This window comes from Channa argus, chromosome 2 (assembly GCF_033026475.1).
Source record: "Channa argus isolate prfri chromosome 2, Channa argus male v1.0, whole genome shotgun sequence".
Classification (NCBI taxonomy): domain Eukaryota; kingdom Metazoa; phylum Chordata; class Actinopteri; order Anabantiformes; family Channidae; genus Channa; species Channa argus.
Window position 1 is genome coordinate 30156721 of NC_090198.1, and position 23311 is coordinate 30180031.

General features: G+C 39.0%; 1 pseudogene; it reads left to right on the forward strand.

Moving 5' to 3' along the window:
* Positions 1 to 9456: 9456 nt before the first annotated feature.
* LOC137107612 (up-regulator of cell proliferation-like) lies at positions 9457 to 21748 on the forward strand (annotated as a pseudogene).
* Positions 21749 to 23311: the final 1563 nt, after the last annotated feature.

A 23311-nucleotide genomic window follows, 5' to 3' on the forward strand; every position in this document is an offset into this window, starting at 1 on the left:
GACCCGCCCGTCTCTCACCTTCTAATCCGTGGCTCACTCACGGGATCCGTGAACAACGCACCACGCTCAGGAGTGCTGAGAGGAAGTGGCGCAAATCCAAGACTCCATCTGCCCTTGCTGAGTATCAGAATCTGCTTGGACCTTTTTCTCACAGTGTCACCAGGGCAAAGATCAACTACTACCAGGAGAAGCTCAGCAACACCACGGACACCAGAAAGCTGTTCTCCACTTTTAAATCACTCATCTACCCACCTTCACCACCGCCATCTACCTCTCTCACTGCTGACAACTTTGCCAACTTTTTTACCAACAAGGAGCTATCAGCTCACAGTTCTCTCCTCCAGATGATGACATCCATCTAACCTCTTCCAACACTGCATTGCTCTCATCATTTGCAATTCTGACTGAGGATGACGTATCCACCCTCCTCCTCTCTAATCATCCGACCACCTGCACTCTGGATCCAATCCCTTCCACTCTTCTTCAAGCAGAAACAAAAAGACCCATGTCACACCACTTTTTAGATCTCTACACTGGCTTCCTCTTGCTGCTCGCATCAGGTTCAAAGCTCTGTCTCTTGCTCACAGGGTTGTTAACTCAACAGCTCCCGCTTACCTCATTCAAGTCTACAATCCTTCTCGCCCGCTGCGGTCTGCCAACGAACGACGTCTAGTGGTCCCAGCACTGCATAGAAGACACCAAGCAAAACTGTTCACCGCAATGATCCCACGATGGTGGAACGAGCTACCAAACGCTGCACGCTCAGCTGATTCTCTCCCAATATTCAAAAAACTGCTGAAAACTGAACTCTTCCGCATCTTCCTATGCACTTAAATCTTTAATATAAAAAAAAAAAAAAAAAACCCTTTCTGCTCTCTTGCACTTGTATCTCGTGAACTGTGAACACTTTTCTGATAGGATTTTGCTTTGATGTTTTCTCCTTGACTTAGATTTTTGCTGCCTTGTACCTCACTTGTAAGTCGCTTTGGATAAAAGCGTCTGCTAAATGTAAATGTAAAATGTAAATATGGCATTGAAACTGATAATTTAATAGTATTTCCTCATAATTCTCTTCTGTCTGACCATTTTCTAATAACATTTGAATTTACAATAACAGACTATACAGCAGTTAGGAAAAAATTCCACTACAGCAGATGTTTATCTGAAAATGGTGTGAATAACTTTAAAGAAATAATTTCTTCATCTTTTTCACCACCATGTGTCAATACTATGGTGAGCAGCCATCTTACTCCCGTACAAATTGATTATTTAGTTGACAATTCTGCAGCCTTGTCTTGATCCAGGTGATTTAGCCAACTATAGACCAATATCAAATCTTCCGTTTATTTTCTAAATCCTTGAAAAAGTAGTTTCAAAACAATTATGTGATCACCTTTACAGGAATAATTTGTATGAAAACTTTCAGTCAGGATTTAGAGTTCATCATAGTACAGAAACAGCACTGGTAAAAGTCACCAATGATCTTCTCCTGGCTTCAGATAATGGACTTGTGTCCGTACTCGTCTTACTAGACCTTAGTGCCGTATATGACACCTTTGACCACAACATTTTATTACAGAGACTAGAACATGGATTTGGGATTAAAGGAACCGCATTACATTGGTTTAAATCTTATCTGTCAGACAGATTCCAACTTCTTCATGTTAATGATGACTCTTCTTTATGCACCAAAGTTAGCTATGGAGTTTCACAGGGCTCTGTGCTAGGACCAATACTTTTCAATCTGTATATTTCACCTTTAGGCAAAATTATTATGAAACATTCCATAAACTTCCACTGCTATGCAGATGATACCCAGCTCTATTTATCTGTGAAACCAGAAGATACTAACCAATTAGTCAAACTTGAAGCATGTCTAAAAGACATAAAGACCTGGATGTCCTACAATTTCCTACTTCTAAATTCAGACAAAACTGAAATCATCCTCTTTGGGCCTAAAAACATGAGAAATATGTTGTCTAACAATATAATTACTTTAGATGACATAACTTTGGCCTCCAGTACTGCGGTGACGAACCTTGGATTTATTTATGACCAGGATTTGGCGTTTACATCACATATAAGACAAATCTCTAGAACAGCCTTCTTCCACGTACGGAACATTGCTAAAATTAGAAGCATCCTGTCTCAAAGTGATGCCGAAAATCTGGTCCATGCTTTTGTTACTTCTAGGTTGGACTACTGTAACTCCCTACTCTTGGGGTGTCCTAATAACTCTCTAAGAAGCCTTCAGTTAATCCAAAATGCTGCAGCAAGAGTGCTGACTGGATTAGGAAAGAGAGATCATATTTCACCTTCACTAGCTTCTCTCCATTGGCTTCCCATTAAATCTAGAATAGAGTTCAAAACCCTCCTCCTTACATACAAAGCTGTTAATGGTCAAGCTCCATCATATTTAAAAGATCTCATAGTTCTGTATCGCCTGATTAGACCACTTCGATCCCAGAATACAGGCCTACTTGTGGTTCCCAGAGTTTGGAAAAGTAGAATGGGAGGCAGAGCCTTTAGCTATCAAGCTCCTCTCCTGTGGAACCAGCTTCCAATCCAAATTCGGGGGGCAGACACCCTCTCTACTTTTAAGACTAGGCTTAAAACCTTCCTTTTCGATAAAGCTTATAGTTTAAACCTATAGCATCTTAAGTAGGAGCTAGTTCAGGTTGAGTGAGCAGTTTTGAGTGTTGGGGGACATCTGCAAGTGCAATGAGCTCCCCTCCTCTTTTTCTCTATACATTTATTTGTCACCACTGTATGCTATTAATTTTGTGTCCTACCAACCTGTACAATGCTTTGTTGTTGCTTTTTTGTCGTTTTGTTGTTGCTTTTCGTTGCTCTGTTCTTTTCTCCCTCCACTTTCGACTCACCCTAACTGGTCAAGGCAGATGGCCGCCCACCCTGAGCCTGGTTCTGCTGGAGTTTTCTCCCGTTAAAGGGAGTTTTTCCTCTCCACTGTTGCCTAGGGCTACTTGTGTAGTCTGGACTTTATTCTGTAAAGTGCCTCGAGATGACTTTGTTGTAAATTGGCGCTATATAAATAAAGTTGAATTGAATTGAATTGTATGAGTGTGATTGTGAGTGTGAATGGGTGAATAAGAAGCAGTGTAAAGCCACAGCCACATAAAGCAAAGTGTCATCAGCATAGCTGTGTAATGAGATGCCATAACTCCTGATGACATAACCTAAAGCTAACATATTAGTTAATTAGTTAATTTGTGGTCCCAATATTGAGCCCTAGGGAATGCTATAAGTTGTTTCTGAGGTTGTGTTGGATATGTTTTTATTAGTCTCAACAAAGAACTGTCTGCCAGAAAGATTTGATTATAACCAATTAAACCAGTTCTATAGTCTTAATGTTTTCCCCCAGTCTATTTAAAAGAATTTGATGATCAACTATATCAAAAGCATTCTCACAAAATAATTAACTACTTTGACTAAGGCCTTCTCTCTATGATGAGTGCAGAAACTAGACTGAAACAGTTCTATCTTTTTGGTTGTATTAAGAAATCCTTCTAGTTGCGTATAAAGTACTTTCGCTACATATTTGCTGAAAAATTGGAGATCGGTAATATCTCTATACCTACTGGGTATGGATGGATAAAATCTGCATCTGAAGAGCTGTCAGGAAAAGAAATGTGTGATTAGACAATAGAATCATCCAGTAGAAAGGACAGGAGGAGCTGTGTGTCATTATCATAGCAGTGATAGAGAAAGCCAAGTCAGGTAGGAAAGAAATTCTGATGCTTGGTCCAAGACTGCTCGTCTAAGGGTCTTGGTCAATGATGGATGAAATTCTGTGTAATTCTGGAAGAAATTCTCTGTATTCTGAGCCTGCTTAACCCCTTAGAAGTCTCGTTTCTGAATAGTTTTGATTTTACCTTTTTATATTTTACCATGCCAATATTTGGTGTCATATTTATCAGCACAACCTCACCTGTGTGACAGCTATATTTTCACTTTTCATTTTTCATACTGTAATAACACATTAGATCTACAGAGAGTGTGGACTCATGACACATACTGTATATAGTGTAAGGTTTAAACACCAAAAAAAATAGAGAAACTCTTTACAACTTTGTATTGCAAACAAAAGTGGTCTTTGTAAAAACAGTAAAAGGCTTCATAAGAAACTATTATTCATTTATTTTAACTTTTCTTGGTTCTATAGATGTTGATGGTTATGCTGCTTCTCACCTCCAACCCATTGGTCAGTGGAGGGCCACTCTACAACTGAGCGTCTGCTGCCCTAGAGAAAATCAAGTAATCAAGAGAAATTAGGCATCAGCTCTTTTGCATTGAGACTGAACAAATGTGTATCATATCCATAAAATACACAGTGGTGTTGTTATTAGGGACGTGTTTGTGCAAGTTTCTCTATTGTAAGCTGTGTAAAATGATATGTAATAGGTTTCTGAGTTTATTTTAGTGAATGTTGTAGCCTAATATGTGTGACTTAGTTGGCATCAAGCGAAGTGACTACCTTGTGCATAGGCCTCTAAGTGAATTTATCTAGTGATCAAATGTAGTTTTACTGACTAGTATTTTCACCTTTCGCACCTTGCCATCTGCACTCAGGTGAGCTTCTACAACCCTGGCAAGCTTCCACTTGTTTTTTGGTGCAGCACATTTTCTAGAATTATGATGTCATCTACCTGGGACGTTTATGATGTGTTCTGCCATCTCTGTCATTGTTGAAGGTTTCACGGGTATTGTTGCTTCCATCGTTGCCACAAATTCATTGCTAAAAACTGTATTCTCTATCTTTTGTGGAGGTAGATGTCTTCTTTGCAGAACTGTCCAGGAGGTGGGAGAATAACTTATGATTTCATGGTTAGTATGTGGTTGGGAGTGAGCGGTTCTGGGCCAGTGGGATCATGAAGGTGTTCAACACTTAGTGGCCTGCTGTTGATTATAGCTATTGTTTCGTAAAGAAATATCCTCAGACTTGTGGTGTCAAATTTGCTAGCTGACTTGTCGAACCTGGCAGTCAGGATACTTAGAATTGTTTGACTCTGGCGCTCCCAGACTCCACCCATATGACTGGCAGATGAAACATTTGTCACAAATTCACAGCCAAACGCTAGTTGATGATCTTGATCCATTCCTCTAAAACGCAGAAAGTGCCTCTCTAGCACCAACAAAATTTGTTCCTCTGTCACATCTGAATTGCCTCACAGGTACTTTGAGAGCTATGGATGTTCTGAGTGCATCTGTTGTTAGGCCATTGAGTGTTTCTAAATGCATTTCCACATCCTGGGATCCATATTTTGTTTGCATGCAACTCATTCATGGTCATTCCTCTTCCTTGATGGTGGGTGCACTTATGATGTTTGATGAGCAGGGCTGACACATGACATTTCTTCAGCAGTATTGCAGGATGTTTCACATCATGGTGTAAGGCTGATTGTCCTCCCACCCTGAGAACATTCTTCTTGTCCATTAAAGCATTTAAGGGATGTAGCCTGTTGCGCTTGTTGAGGGTCTCTTCTTTCTGGAGCTTGATTTATTTTATGTCTTCGGCAAAGGCTTCTTCTTGCACCAGCTAAATCATGAAGATTTCCGCTTCTTTTTGTTCTTTGTTCTCCTAGAATTTAGTGAAGCGGTTCACCATTGGATTCAGTTCTCTTGCCTTGACAGCATACACATGGGCTTTCTGAAGCTTGGGATCAATTGCTTCTACCCCTTTTGAGCCAGTCCAGTAATATTCTTGCAAGTTTTCAATCTCAAGGTCCACTACGTTTGTCTTGCATCGCTTGTTGTCTGCCTAAGTTCTCTGATTCAAACCATTGTTTATTTCCAGTTTCTAGCCTTTGAAATTGAGTTGCTTCCCTTTATTTGTCCTCCAATACTGCCAAGATCTCCTGAGCTGCAGCAGCTTCAGCCACAGCCTCTGTTCTTTTGACAGAGTGGATACTGGACTGGGTAGAATGACATCTAGATCAATGAGACAGTGGCCTTGATAGAGAACCCATTGAATCCAAGACTGATCAAACATCAGGCCAAGGTATTTCATCGTACCTGCCTTATGACCTTTGAGTTGTCTTTGCCCTTAACCCATGTTGTATATTCTTCAGTCTGTCTACTTGAAGTTCTCTTCCCTTTTCTGGTAGGGTTTGAGTTGTTTCACTTCTTCATAGTCTTGTTCTTCTGCTCCAGATTCAGTGTCTGTAGCTTCAGCTTGAACAGGTGGTTTGAAGGTACTTATGTCAGACATCTTGAGAAAACTATAACAGTTGTATGTCCTCTAGGCTATGTATAAGTGAAAGCTACGGTAGGCCTAAATTCGAATAGCCAGGAAAGTTCTTATTGCTATGTAAGTTGCTCAGAAAATTGTCAGGATCTTCTAGAAACACGATTTCAATTTTTAGTTCAATTAAACTTTATTTATATTAGCGCCAATTCACAGCAAAGTCATCTCAAGGCACTAGTGAGAACAAACCCTTTTCAAGTAGCAGTTTGAGGGTCTTACGGAGGATCTTTTTTAGGACCACAATACCTCATATCAGAGTTTGAATTCATCCCTGCCCCCATGACAACAACCCACCATTGTAAACTTCCTCTTTGTGTGTTATGTTCTAAAACAAAAATGAATAAAAACAAAAAAAATATACACTCAGACTGTTCTTCTCAATGACATCAGAACAATCCAGGGTTTCATTTAGTTAGGATTCATAATGATCTCCTATTGCACATTGTTCCACACCCCATACACTCTGTAACTAATATGTAAATATTTTTTAAAGGTCTTAGGATTAAATGATTAAAAAAACAAACACATAAGAAAATAATGTTTTCTTGTCTGCTTCCTATGGTTCATCTTTACATAGTAAAATTATTAGACAGCAGACACCGACCCTCATCCTAAAGACACACATAGGCAGAGAGGGAGTGTCCCAGGACTCCCACACAGAGGTAGAGAAGAGGAATACCAGTATCTATTGGATCATTAATGTGTCCTTCCACAGTACATGGTTTACCTTTACATAGAACTACAAGTAAAACTTCACTTTCTTTAGTTTCACAAAACCCTCAATAATCAGGTCTCACATTTAAAAAAAGAAAAACATTTACTTTTGACGAAATCCAAACGTAAATTTTACAAGTGCACATAAAAGTTCAATGTTCATAACTTAGAAGTCATTAAGTCTCATTAATTTGCTGCATCCAAAGTATTGATAATTGTGGTGTTTATATTCTTTAAGTGTGCACACAGTTGTGGTTTACTGAAACTGTACTAAAACTGAAAGGAGAGCTTAAGCAATGCCATCAATCAAGAAATTACATTCCTCACATCTGACTCACTGTAAACTGCATACTTTCACATTTGCTACTTCTATCTAAATAACAATCCAAAGTAGTTGTACATTCAGTGATAGGTGTTGTTTAATGTATGTTTCACCAGCTGATTAAAATAGTTCACCATTCATACATGAAGCTAATAACCATGAAGCCTCACTAGATTTACACACAGACACACACACCCAGACAGTACAAAAGTCAATGGAAATTTTAAAATGATCTGCTAACCTTAATTTTACAAACACACAGAAGCACAGTACACACTAAATAATCCAAATGGGCAGAAATTGTACACAACATTAAGTGAAACTGTCATACACTTGTAGATATCAGGCTACATGACGGTGACGTTTAATGGTGTCTTTGTGTGTGATCTATGCCCTATAAAAGGTCCTATGTGATGTTAAAGCAGACACATGTTTTTGTTTTTACAAAATACATGTGGTTGTGTGGGATTTGAATCCATCGCCTTCTGCATCCCAACACATCCCAAGCTAAAAATAATAAATAGTTGGGGAGAAATGAAAACAATTTTTTTTCAGGGATAATCTGCCCAGTTCAACTGATACAAATCACCATTTGGACAAAATATATGTAACCACCCTAAATGTTCATAATAATACATTTTAAATTAATAGCAACTTGTTTCAGCTTTAGACTTGGTCATTTCCAATATGTTTAATTGCACAGTGTCAAATAATCATGTTGCCAGGTCATCACTTCTTTTGTTGTCTCACATAGACACCATAGGGACCCAGACTGTTTGGCATTACTGTTTGACACACAAACCTCCTACTATAATAAAGATGTGTGTAACATTGTGCAATGATCATCATTAAGGTGCACATCTTACACCAGAGTCGAACCCCAGGCTCCTGTGGGAAAGTTTTGTGACTTGTTAAACCATCCAACCTAACTGACCACCTCCCTATGAGGACCTTTTGATTATTATTATACTTTATTGCTTTAGGCTATAAAATATTAAAGCTCCCGCTATTCCACTGTACTCTACTGACAGCCCTGTCTGTATGTTGCTTACTCAAAGAGGTACCTTTAGCATCAGCAGGTAATGCAAAAGGACAGGACAAAGTGGCGCTTTTTCACTCCTTGGGAGTGAAAATGGACTATCAGATTGCATTTTGTTGAATGTTATACAGTAGCCATCTACCCCTTTGGGTACCCAATCAGATTTTGGGGATGGCCAGTACCACCCCAGACCCCCCTCCCTGTACAGCTTTGTTGTTATCCTGCTGTGTTGGTGGTTTGCTTTTTAAATTAGAATGTAGATGCCGCTTCTATAGAATCTTGGCCTACATGCTCTGAGAACAATACATGACAACTGCAAGGAAGTAAAAAGAATTGCCTCAGGTACTTCTGAGAAATGTGGAAGAGCCTAAGAGGAATCTAGTATGGGTGTTTTCACCTTCTGGTGGGTGTATTACAAATGTCCTGAATGAGATCAACAGCCACATAACAGATAACAGTTAAGAATAAGAGTTGGAAATGACTGTCATGGCAATATTTGGTTTTAAATTATTGTTTTTAACCAGTTTTATTGTTGTTGCGGCAGATTGACTGAATTTGTGTAAATCTACCATCCTCTTTCTTAGGTCACTTCTGAGCTTCTTAGACCATCCTATTGTACTGTGTTGTGCTGTCAAAACAACCGCAGTTAACCCACCAGCAAAAGCCAGTCATTATTACTAACAGGAACTTCAGAGGCATTGTGTCAAATTAAAATTAGCATAAAGATGGGGCAGATGTTGTCTAGATCGATTAGGTGGGTGAATACGCTGATTTTACCCTGAGGTGGAGTTTACTGAAAACAGACCAATAGCAAAGCATAATGCCAACTACTGTACATACTCTGGAGATTATGAGAAAGAAACAGAAACCTGTTTTTCTGGCAGGTGGAATACTTTACTAATATCAGTGTTCATGCAGGAACTACCAGAGTCTTTTGAGGTCTGACAGCAGGTGAGTCTTGACATTTAATATGCTAGAGTATTGTACAGAATTAGAAATGTGGCATATTAGGGTTTTGTTAAAATAATCAAACGTTGCACATTAGTGTATTTGCTAAAACACATTTTAATACAATGTTCTGAGTAATGGATTGACATTTATTTTATTTATTTTTTTAGCTGTACTTCCAGGTTAGAAGGTAAAGAAAAGTGACAGAAAATCCGATTTTGGACACAGCTGAAGCTTACAGTACAGGTAAACTTCCACCTTTAACTACCTACATTTAAGGTCATACGTTTAGCCAGGAGCCTATTATGAAACATCTTCATGTTTTTATAGAGAATAAACAAAGAAACATGATTATGTATATATTTTGTATGAAAGTCAAGCACCAAATAAAAAAGGCACAATAGTTTATTAAAGAACAGGCTGTATGCAAAAACCTAATACAAAATGAGTTCCAAGTGTATGAGCAGTTTATGTCTGGAGGTTTTATGTTACACACAGGCAGACAACGCAATGAGTCAGCAGGCAGGTAGATCAGACAGGTAGCAGGCAGGTAATACACAAACAGATTAATAACAGGCTTCATGCTGATCTCAGGCAGGTGACAGTAGACAGATCACCAAGATCCAAACGTGATGTGGGGAATGGCTGGAAGGCTCACTGAGAGACGATCTGGCAGGGAACTGTGGTGAGAGCTGGGTATAAATAGGCAGAGGAACAGATGAAAACAATCAGGAGTGGGGATGAGTGGAGATATTCCCGTAATGAACTATGGAACAGGAAATGAGGCAGAGGTACTACAAAATAAAAGCCGGGAACAGGAAGTGAAGCAGACTGTGACCGATTATTGAAATACACGTCTACCTAAGGACAAAAAAAGTTTTTCAGACCTGTAAAAGGTCTGACCTAGTAACATTCATAGCAGTCACACCAGGGTTGTTAATCACATACTAAAATGAAAAAATAAATGCATTTATCAAATATTAAAAAATATATACAATTAAAAACCTTACACTAGTGACAGATATAATTATCGGTAAAGGGAGCAGAGGACGCACTAAACATGGGACACACTGAGCGAAGGATAGACAGAGAAGCCATCGCTTACAGCTCGGTTAGCAATCCTAAGATAGCAGGTTTCGGAATCAGTTGATGTTAGCCAGATATTTTAGAGGAACAGGGGCTTATGTTATACACGCATATGTTACGTAACAAGTCTTGGTCCTTGTGCAAAGAAAGAACGTATTTTACTAAAACAAGAGCTACAGTTACTCAAAGAACAGTTGTTGAGTGACAACACAACACAGCATGTAAAAAAACAGAAACCTCACCGTCATTTAAGATGGTATGTTGAAGTAACATGCTGATCAGGCACAACATTATGACCATTGTGACCATTATGACCACAACATTATCAACCAAAACAACCTAAAAACACAATATATGACATAATATACAACAATACAATAATACTGTCAGTGCTCTGCCGGCAAATACGCAAAGCACTGTAACAATATATTAAAGGAAATGAAAGTACATTTGATATTTTTCAAACATCATACCTTACACCAGACAGTACTGCTCAATAGTTAACCTATAAAAGTTAAGGCAGACACACTTAAAATATTTTAAAACAATACCTCAGGGTATTTACACCCCTACTTTTACTTTTTTTTTTTTTTGGTCCTTTTGGCTTATCCTGAGTTCAGGTTGTTGATTTTGTCCTTCCTGACACAACCCTCCTTAATTTCTACAGGGCTTGGCCCGGCACTGCACAGCTGGGGAGGGGAATGGGGTGTTAGGTGTTCAGTGTCTTGCCCAGAGACACTTCAACATATAGCCGGGACCGGGGATTGAACCACTGATCCTGTGGTCCATGGATGACCCCTACGTTTACTACATGCATTAAAATACATTACACAAAAATATACATTTTAACTTAGTAAGAATCTCAAAGCAGTTAGACAATTTAATATACAGTAATGATAGTGATCAGCTAAACAAAGTGTCAATGACTACATTTCTATTATTTCATATCATCTTTACTGTGTAAATAGCTGGTAGATCATATCCCTCCACCACAGCTCAGGAGAACAGAGTTAAAGTGGTCTAAAAGAAACACTGTGACTTGAATCCAAAACTATAGTTATGGTATTACTGATGAAGTAATACCAAAGAAGAAGTGGTGCAGTACTCAGGTGGACGACATCTTATGTCAACGTTGTAATCTGAAAGAGATCAGTGACTGCAAAGTATTAGTAGGGGAGAGTGTAGCCAGACAACACAGGATGGTGGTGTGTAAAGTGATGCTGGTGGTGAGGAAGATGAAGAGGACTAAAGCAGAGCAGAGGACGAAGTGGTGGAAGCTGAAAAAGGAAGAATGTTGTGTAGTTTTCAGGGAGGAGCTGAGACAGACTCTGGGTGGTTTGGAGGTGTTTTCAGATGACTGGACCACTACAGCTAATGTGATCAGGGAGACAGGTAGGAGGGGACTCGGTGTGTCATCTGGAAAGAGGAAAGTGGACAAGGAGACTTGGTGGTGGAACAAGGAAGTTCAGGAGTGTATACAGAGAAAGAGGTTAGCTAAGAAGAAGTGGGACACTGAGAGGACTGAAGAGAGTAGACAGGAGTACAGGGAGATACAGCGTAAGGTGAAGATAGAGGTGGCAAAGGTCAAACAAAGAGCATATGAGGACTTGTATGCTAGATTGGACACTAAAGAGGGAGAGGTGGATTTGTACAGGTTGGCCAGACAAAGAGATAGAGATGGGAAGGATGTGCAGCAGGTTAGTGTGATTAAAGATAAGGATGGAAATGTATTGACAGGTGCCAGGAGTGTGATGAAGTTGAAAGAACAAAAGTTAAAAGAAGTAGTAAGAAACAAAGAAAAAAGGTAAAGATTCAAAGGTAAAAGAAACAAAGAAAGAAGCAAAGTAAAAAAGTTGCTATTAAAGTGTAAAGAAAAAAGCTAGAAGTAACTACTTAAAAATTAAGGAACCGTTTTAATGCTGAAAGAAGAGAAAAGTTGTAAGGAGCTTTTAATTTGAAAGTGTGTTTCCTGTCTGTGTGGTTGTTTCTGTGTGTCCACAGTAGGGAGACTTCAAAACAAACTCATTTTAGCATTTAAATGCTAAATAATTAAAATAACAATGATGATTGAAAGTGTGTTTCCTTTCTGTGAGGGTGTGTGTGTGTAGGGAGACTTCACCACAAAGTCATTTTAGCATTTAAATGCTAAAAAGTGGATAAAATATTATAAAAGGCTTTTATTTTGAAAGGGTATTTCCTGTCTGTGAGGGTGTGTGTGTGTTTGTGTCTGTGTGTGTCTCCACTGTGTGTGTTGAGGGAGAAAAACTCAGGTAAAGTGTGTGGACACAGCTCTGAGGCTGATTACATGACGTCATGCAGCTGTGTCCATTACCATGACAATGACTGCTGCCCGCTGCCTGCCTGCTGAGTCATGTGAGCCAAATGCAAAGGCAGGCTGGGAAAGTACTGAGACTATGCCTCGCAAAATGCTCAAAATATGAAAAAGTATTAGTCCTATCAAAAAAATTCCAAAACTGTGAGCGGCAAAAGGCTTCAATGAACACACTGATGTACTTTATTTGAAGATACTCCATAAAATGAAGGCGTGGTGGCAATTTTAAAACAGCCCCCCGTTTGTGATTTGAGGAGAATTTCAGAACCTCTGTTATAATGGGCTCTAATGGGAGTTTCAGACGACACTCTCTCTGGTTCTGGACTCTTGGAGAAAGAACCGTCAGTCCTGTCACTATGAGAGTTAAATTCACTGAAAGAACACAAAAATACCTACATTCTGATGTATAGTTTGTTTATGTAAGATTAAAGTTGATTGAAGGAAAGAAGGAAAAGAAGGAAAAAAGTTGCTAAAAGTGGAAGCTGAAAAGTTAGAGTGCGTGTGATGTCACCCACTCTAGCTGCTCCAACATTCCGCAATACACACTAATGGAAAAGTTGAAAAAGCTCCAAAAGTTGCCTAAAACTAAAACTGGGATAATTCAAAAAGTATAAAAGATAGAAAGAAGCTGATCCACCCAGATAAAGTTGAAAGCGTCTAGACCCGTATAAAGTTTAAATGAAGTTTCTACTCCAAAGTATGATGACACAAGAGGCAGATGAAAAGAGTCAAGTTGAAGGGAAGTTTTAAGTGGCTTCCATTCATTTTCTATGGGAAGAAAAATTCATAAAAAGTGAGATATAATAAAAAGTATAAAAGATATTAATAATAAAAATAATAGCCTTGATGTCCTAAAAGAGACCTACGTTTAGGAAGTGGAACGGAGTTTCTACGACAAACGGTCTAGGAGTAGATAGCGGATGAAAAACGACTTCACGTTTCTGACTATAGAGCTGCCAATTACCAGAGTTGGTTTCTCAGCGGGTGTGTCGCTGAGTGGGGAAAATTAATTAGAAACGTGAACCGACTGGTGGTGAACCTCGGGCGTCTGTTTAGCATTAGATCTCTTACGAACCGTCACCCAGCTGGACTGGCTTCCCGGCTGCTCGGGAATTGCCAGGGGATAGGTAATAGGGGCTTTGCTAGGTTGGGTTATACAGGTGGTTGTGTAATACAAGCGTATGTTACGACACAAGTATTAATTCTTGTGTGAAGAAATCACTTATTTAAGTAAAAATAACAGCTACAATTAAACAGTAAACAGTCCTTCGGTAGAAACCCAAGAGTGTGCAGAAACAGGAAGTGACGCAATACGCTTACCGCACGAGTCTGCCCCTACACAGTACAGAGAAGGTCATAGGGAGTTGCATTGTGTCTTCATAGATTTATAGAAAGCGTATGACAGGGTGCAGAGAGAGGAGCTGTGGTATTGTATGAGGACGTCTGGAGTGGAAGAGAAGTATGTTAGAGTGGTGCAGGACATGTATGAGAGCTGTAAGACAGTGGTGAGGTGAGCTGTATTTTTAGCACCTTGCATTAGAATTTCCAAATAATATCTACATTTGAAATGCATAAATATCACTGGTTGTGCTCCATTTGGTAATTACATACTGTCTGTTTTACTGTGAATGGTAATATCCCAACTGACATTTATTACTCTTTCTTTTTTATGCTGATCCAACATGCTACTCTTTTTTTTTTATCATTATATATACAAAAGAGCTTATAATTGTGTCTCCAGGTTTATGAAGCACAGATGAACATCAACGGTCATTACCAATGGACACAGAAGAGAAGACATCAGGTATAACCAGACAGACCATAGTCTGGGTTTTAGTTTAAAAGTGTCTTGTGAGTGAGTGAATCACAAGTGGACAGCTGTGACACATTAGTGTTCATACCTGTCCATATACATGGATCCCCAGCTGTACAAAGTGTCAATGACCATCATACCTTCGGAAATTATTCTTAATTAACGAACGGCTCATCATAGTAGTAGTAACATGTCCCATTTACAACTGTTAAGCCTTACTGATTATCTTGTCACATTTTTCTAATCTCAAAAAATCCAGTTCAAGATACTTTGATCTCATAACACATGAAAATGGTTACACCAAGAAAATAATGTCCCAAAATAAATAACCTTTGTAATTTGTACTGGAATACAGAAAAATATAAGTAGTAGTATTTAAAGAATGGCACTGAACAGTCTGTTGGAACACAGTAAAACCGTTGCTTGTACATAAGGACTAAGTTAACTAAATAAGTTCTATAAAAAATGTGTCACCATAACATCAGAGTGTAGCTTACATGTATTGAAGAGCTCTCGTTGTATTTGGGTTTTTTTTAGTTTGTTTGTTTGTCATTATTCACAAATTATTCAGGTCTCAGGTGTGATATAAAGGACAGACCTCGAACAAACCCGGACGCATTCTGTCTACCTGCAATACATGAGGAGTGTCACTCAATACAAGGTTAAAGTACCACATTTTTTACTTTCATTTTTACTTTTACTCTGCTTCTGCTCTATCTCTCGATGTGATATGCCTGCACCTTAGCATTGTGCTTCTAAATAAGCTGCTTTCTCCTTAGGACCCGATTTCAGTGTAATCAAACATGTCCTGACAGCAATTTTACATTGTAAAACATATTTTATATTGTGACCCTTCACCAAAAATAAGATTTCAGTAATTGCTTCAAGGAAAATTATGTGTTCTCAAATAGTTGACTGATGCAAATGTTTTCTTTTCATTTAAATGTTATTATTAAAGATACAATAGCAAAAAAAAAACAAACAAAAAAAACACACACACACACACACACACACTATATATGGAATTTACTGTGTTACCTTTTGTTTTGTTTTCCTTTGTCATATTTAGGACTTTTGGACTTCTTCTCCAACCTTGGACTGGAGAAATTTCATCCCAACAAGCTCACTCTGCAGTCACTCTTAGAGATCAACAGAAGCAACTTATCTGATGAAACTGTTAAATCAGTGGAGGATATACCTTGGTGCTTTCTCAGAAAACTGTTTAAAGTTAATGCAGAATGCAGAAGCTGTACCCAGTTATCAAACACTGGTGACAAAAAAAAGAAGGATGACAAAGATGAGGACAGCAATGATCTCCTTGATTTTGATTTGTACACAGCAGAAGACTCTGGGGACAGTGGGGTCAATCCTCTGGACCTCATAGTATCACTCTTTCTCTGTGCTGACAGCTTCTTACAACAGGAAATGGCCACCAAGATGTCATTGTGCCAGTTTTCTGTCCCACTGTTGATGCCCTGGGTACATAACAGTCAGGTTACCCTGATGCTGTGGGCTCTAAGAGACATTGTCAAAGAGTGGCGTCCACAGGATTTGTCTGAATCCAAAGGGTTTGTTGAAGACAGCATTGTCCAAGCAAATATACCGTTCTATTCCTTTGTGAGGCTGAAAAACTGTAGTTTGTCAAAGTCTCAGTTTATGAATCATCTTCTCAGTCGTGGTCAACAGAATCACAATATCTTCATGCACAGAGATATGAAAGGAGGAGAACATGAAAGGAAAATCTCCAATGGCCTGGTGGAGGTTTGCTGGTATCTGCCCTGTGGCATAGAAAATATTGACATGTTTCCAAAACCAGTTGCTTTTGCCAATCTGAGAGGAGACATTGCACAGTCACTTGCACAGTTCACTTTTCTTTCTCAAGTGTCAACTGCTACTTTTGTGTTTTTGGACAAAGTTGAAGAAAATGAGCACAAGATTCTGACGTCTCTCCAAGATGTGAAATCCAAACTGATTTTCATTGTTAGCTACAAGGCCGAGAACGATAGACAGGCTGTGATGATGTCTGTTAAGGAAATACAGAAGGAATTAGATTTACCAAATAGCAGCGTAAAAACCAAAGACCCAAAGCTAAATGTTGCAGGATTTACAGAGAAATTTTGCAGGATCATCAGGAAATCACTGATAGATGACACAACCACCATGAACATTGAAAATATGGTGGATAAAGCTGTTGAACTTGGTTTGTCTGTGGATGAAAACACAAGTGAGGACCAAAACAAAGCAGCTGAGGAGATTGTAAAAGGAATTGCGGTGCAGAGTATACCAGCCTATAAGAAACAGCAACTTCCTTTGCAAGGAGACAGCTGGAAAAGTTTATCACAGTTAGAGAAGGAGGAATGTAGGTTAAAAAATGCTGGTGATCAGGAACTGGAAACATATAAATCTCAGCTTCAGACAAACAAACAACAGATTCAGCAGGATCTTGGCAAACACAAAGTATCCAAAGCCATGAAAGCTTTCATTGAGCATGTATCTGACAGTGAGAAAGAGAAGAGAGATTTATTTCTTAAGTGGATGAAACTCAAGCTTGATACACATTCCCGCAACAAACTGTCTGGTTTACGTAGCAAATTTAAAGACCAATGCATGAAAAAAGATGTGAAACTCATAGCAGAGTTAGAACAAGCTCTGCTGGACAACTCTTTAGGAATAGAACACTACATGAGAGAGATGGGACTGATCTACGAGTTCTCTGTTACCAGCTCAGAAACAACTGCTGATGAAATCTCTCGTCTCCCTGGCATTGCTGCTGAAATGCTGCTGGATGGACATCCTTTAGAGCTGTTGGATGGAGATGCCTCCAACATCCCAGAGAGATGGGTGACAGACGTGCTGATGGAGCTTCACAAGAAGGTTGGGGGGAAGAGCAGACTGTTGGTACTGACTGTGCTGGGTGTTCAAAGTACAGGGAAATCAACTCTCCTCAACACCATGTTTGGGGTACAGTTTCCTGTCAGCAGTGGCAGATGCACAAGAGGAGCTTATATGCTCTTCATCAGAGTTGGAGAGGACATGCAAAGTGACTTGAACTGTGACTTTATAGTTCTCATTGACACAGAGGGTCTGAAGTCTCCTCTTTTGGCCCAACTAGAGGACAGTTACGAGCACGACAACCAGCTGGCAACTTTTGTTATTGGTTTAAGTGATGTTGCCGTGATCAATGTCGCAATGGAGAATTTAGCAGAAATGAAAGACGTCCTGCAAATTGCAACTCATGCATTTCTGAGAATGAAACAAATTGGTAAAAAGCCAGTTTGTCATTTTGTTCACCAGAATGTTGCTGCAGTTTCAGCTCATGCAAAGACTATGATTGAAAGGAAACATCTCTTGGACCAGCTCAATGAAATGACTCAAATTGCAGCTGAAATGGAAAATATTCCTCATATTGAAGCTTTCACAGATGTCCTGGACTATGATGTAGAAAAAAACAACTGGAACATCCCAGGACTCTGGCATGGAACCCCACCCATGGCACCGGTGAACACAGGTTACAGTGAAGCTGTAGCAGATTTCAAGAAAAATCTTTTGAAGACAATGAAAAGAGACAGAAACAATGAAATCTCACTGATCCCAGAGTTTATAATATGGATAAAAAGTCTCTGGAAAGCAGTGAAATATGAGAACTTCAGCTTCAGCTTCAGAAACACGCTTGAGGCTAATGCGTATGGCAACTTATACAAAGAGTTCAGTCAGTGGGAATGGGAGTTCAGAAAAGAGATTCTCTCCTGGCAGACAGAGGCGGAGTTAGAAATCTTAAATGTTGACACTGAATCTGATCTTCAGCATTTTAATGAAATATTTGAATCAAAAAAGAGTGAGGGATCTGATAGAGAAGTACAAAACTGACTTTTTCAACAGTATCACTAGTCTTGGAAATGAAATTCAACATTCCACAAACAATAAATTGGATTGTGCACTTGATCTGAGAGAAAGCATAAAAAACGCTCAGGAAGTTCAGAGGAAATACAGAACCGTGATTAAAGAGCGAGTGATGAAGCTCCTGAGTGACTTCAAAGATTCAACACTTCTTGATGAAGTACTGACAGATGAATTTGGAAAGATATGGGCTGAAGTCACTGTAAATGTGTTTGGCCTAAAAGAACAAGATATAGCTGCAAACATCCTGAGTCAGCTGAAAATACATTTATTAAACCGTCAAGTCAATGAAGAATTGCAGAACATTGGAGACCTGAAAGAAATTGGAAAGAGTCCATTTGAGGCTAAAAGTGAACATGTAAATGAGAAAAACATAATTAATCCTCTAATGAATAAAGATAAAACGAGAGAACTCCAGATCTTTGCAGACAGTGTCATTGAGTCTTGTTCACATTTTGTACGTGATATTGCAAAAACCAACAAAGATTATCATGACTGTTTCACAAAGGATCTTCTGGACAAAATAGATGGATCCCTTCAAAACAGCCCCAAGCATTGGAATCTAAAGTTTGAGATGGATCTGAAACTTCACATGTGTGGCATTGCCTCAAGGGAGTTCCTTCAAATGCATAGGGAGTTCTTAATAGATAAGGATCCCAAAAATCAGCTAAACAAATACAAAGCTCAGTACTTGACAGATTTTCTTGACTTATACCAACAGAGAGATCACTGCCAACGCAAAGCAAGTGATTTTGTCCAGTGTTGCATCAAACCTGCTGTAGTAGAGTACATCAATAGATCTCTGGGAATCGACATTGTGGATGAAATCTTGACAAGCTCTCATTCAGCAGAGTACAGCTCCCGCTCCTTTTTCCAGTACAGCATTCAGAAAGAGTTACTGCAAAAGGAAGACTTTGACAGTTTCCTCAAGTACATTTGTAACTATGAAATATATGTTAAGGACTGGATATTTCAGCACGTTCTAGATAAAATGTCAGAGAACAAGACTTTGTACAAACTAAAAACCAGGAACCTGCAGCTCATAGTTGACAAAATCACAAAAGCAACAGAATGGGCCTCAAAAGGAGAAGACGGCACTCTGCTGCCAGATACCACAGAAAGCATCAGTAAGCTCATCAGCAACATGCGCAAACATTTGGTTAAAGACGTCTCACTTTCAGTGGAGGAGGAAAAAACCACCTTGTCTCAAATCCAAAGCAGATGCCATCAATTTATCAACAGCCTCAAGACCTCAGTGAATGACTTAAAAGAGCAACTTCAGGAGGAATTAAATTCTGATGACATAAAGGAAACACTGAACAAACTTCCAATCAAACCGCAGGATGAGCTTTTCAAACGAGTGTTTGGATGTGGACAACAGTGTCCATTTTGTAAAGTTCCCTGTGAGACTGGAGGCAAAGACCATAAGCGGCATCATGCAGCTGTACATCGACCACAAGGTCTGGGTCGATACAGGTATGCAGACACGAAGAAACTGGTGGAAACGCTGTGTACAACACACGTGTACAATGACATTGGATTCAGGAACACAGCCACTAACTGGGAGACACATTTGTACAGGGACTACACCAACTACTATCCAGACTGGCACATTCCTCCAGATCCCACCATAGAGGCATCAGACTACTGGAAGTACGTCCTGGTACAATACAATGACAGAATTGCTCAAGAATTTGGGACCAAGCCAGCTGATGTTCCAGATTTGTGGAGGAGCATCACTATGGAAAAAGCACAGAAAGGTTTAAAAAATGCTTTCAACATAAACTGAATATAGTACAATCCTGACAAATACATGTAAACAAATGGTTACATAAAATCAAAATACAAATTTCCATTTTGGAGAAAATAAAAGGATACAAGGAATAAACATGCTGGAGAATTCTGCAGAACTATCAGTACCGTTGTAACCTGTGCATGAAATAAATTACGCTTGATAAAACACTAAATGTTATCTTTAAGTGCATGTAAAATTTCTTTAGGGACTTTGAGGTTCAAACTTAAATGAGGACCAAACCAAGTGCTGACTACTATGAATAGTTGAGTATCATATGAGGTACCTACCTCATATCATCTGCTCCCTGACCTAGACCTCTTCAGAAACCGAGAAGCAGAGAAGGGGGAGTTTTTCCTCTCCACTGTTGCCTAGGGCTTGTTCAAGGGCAAATTTTTGGTTTTTCTCTATACATCTTTATAGTATTGACTTTATTCTGTAAAGTGCTTTGAGATGACTTACTTGTGAATTGACACTATATGAATGTCACTGCTCCTTCTTTGGATGTCATTCTCCATTGGAAACACTAGATGGGAGTGTCCCACATAAAATATGAATCAAACTAACATCAAAGTTCAGCACATCCAGTGGATCCCAGCTGTCATTGGGTGAGAGGCAGTGTACACCCTGGATATGTCTCCACCATGGTGTTCTTAATCCCCTATATCATCTTTGATATTTCTACATAAGTTGTAGATTTAACTACAGAAAATATTTCACATTTCCTCATATTTTGTGTATTTAATGTAAATGTAAGCAGCTGTGCACATGCCCATATCCAATATATGTTCCCTCCTCCCTATTTAAATATGTTCCACATTATTTGTATGTGGGACATTAGACGACATAGGTCTACTCTGTTTTGATTGGCCAAGCCAACTTTAGGATAAGATAAAAATGATTAGTTGGTTAACCTGTTATTAGGTCACATAGGCAAAGCTTTTTTTTAAAAAAACATTGTTGATCTTTCTCAGTTCAACTTTTCAGAATGTTCACTGTTGGACCAGATGTATGTCACAAACCACAACTTAATTAATCAATCAATCAGGAACTTGTAGTGCGGAGCTATGAAATATATACATCAAAAGATTTCCTTCTGTTATACAAGACATTGCAGATGAAGAATATACCAATTACAATTTTCAGAAATGGCACCATGTCTAAATGAATAATATTCTACAGTTATTTAACTATATTCTCAAATCTGTGTTCATATTAATATGGACACATCAGCATGTGAAAACATTTTTAGAAAAGGCTTTAAAGCCATCAGGAGCAGAAACGTATTTACTAGTTTACAAAAATATCTAATATCATATTGTTGAATCAGACGTATAGGTGTGAAAGTCTGAAGAGGGACATTTTAAAAACTCTCTAGAATATTAATGTCACCTCCTCTTGTTGGAGGTTTTACATGCTCAATGCTGATGAACTTTTGTGAGGATAGAGACCACTACACTGGTCCTGGTTTCTAATATTGCTTTTGCAATCTTATTGTTTTGACTGTTTGCTCTTTGTTTTTCCCACATATGGCAGACAACATGGACATTTGATCAAATAAATAAATTTTGTAAAACTGCTTATGCTTTTTGTTATGCCTTTTATTTTCAATAAATTACCTGTTATCGGATGTCTATACGCAGCGTACTTAATCCCACAGTGATCATTACCTAATGGAGGGTTAAGAAAGTTTGGGTCTTTTGTGGCACGAAACAGGAGATCGGATTTTAGCTGCATCTGTCTGACATTGCGGCTCTGTGTGGGTGTATTTGCAGGTTATCAGGCTTTTTGATCCCAAAGAGAGGCTCTGCTTTTTGGCCTCTGCCCTGAAATCGTACCCTTCCCATTTGAAAGAGCTAGACCTGAGCTATAACCATCATGAGACTCAGAAGTAAAGCTACTGTCTGCTGGACTGGAGGACTTTTAATGAAATAAGATGTTAAAGTGTAATCATCCAGACCAGCCATCCAACCCATCATCCAGAAGCAGGAAAGTTTAACCAGAGTGCTGGGTTTGATCATGACTTGAGAGGGGAGGGAGTGGTGATATTGGACAGCTTAGTAAAGTGTAAAACAATAATCCTGGTTATGACTAACATCAATAACTTTAACTAACCAACCCAGAGACATTGTTTGTCCCTCCAAGACTGACCATCCAGAGGCGAGTCCAGAGGCTAATACCTGGTCAGAGAAAGTATGGTTTAAAGTTTACTTCATACAAATAAAAGTAAATATGTTAATATTTAAGTATTGGGATAGTATTTGTATATTTTTTGTTTCCATTAGGAAAAAGTGTAGCTCTAAACTGCTTCTATATTTTCTCTTCTCTTCTTCCAAACACTGCAAACAAAAGCTCCAAACTGACTATCAACAGGAAAGTGATAGTGAGTCTTTCACTATCACTTTCACAAGCAGCAACATCCTTACTTTTTTGGAGTCTGTGTAAAAAAATAATCTGACAGGTCACTGTTACTGGAAGGGCGAATACGAAGGACATGTTCATGTAGCAAAGACTAAAAAAGGAATCACAAGGAGAAGAGGATGACTACAATCTTGGAAAGAATGATCAGTTTTGGTGTTTGAGCTGCTTTGATTATGGTTAGTCTGTCTAGCCTGCTACTCTTTCTCTCAGAGGTACATTGTATATGGTGTGTCCTGCTGTCCTCCTACGGTCTCCTCTGACACACTGATTCATTGAACCCCTGCATTCCCATCTACGACTCCAACACAATTATGAAGTACACTGATGAAACTACTGTAGTGGGACTTATAACAGACAGTGATGAGATTCATTATAAAAGTCAGATTCTTCTCCTCATCCAGTCTTCAGACAAAAATCTGGTCTTGAACATCACTAAGACAAAAGAGGTTATTGACTACAGATGAACTCAGAGGACAGTATATGCCCCACACCACATATGGGAGGATGAAGGGGAACACCAGAGTCCTAGGGATCAACATCAAATCCAACCTGACCTGGGTCCTGAACACATCATACCTGGTGTAGGAGTCTCATCACAGGCTTTTTTCCTCAAGAGCCTCAGAGAGGCCTGGCTCTTTCCTCAGCTGTTGGTGAACTTCAATAAGAACTTCAAGTACCATCA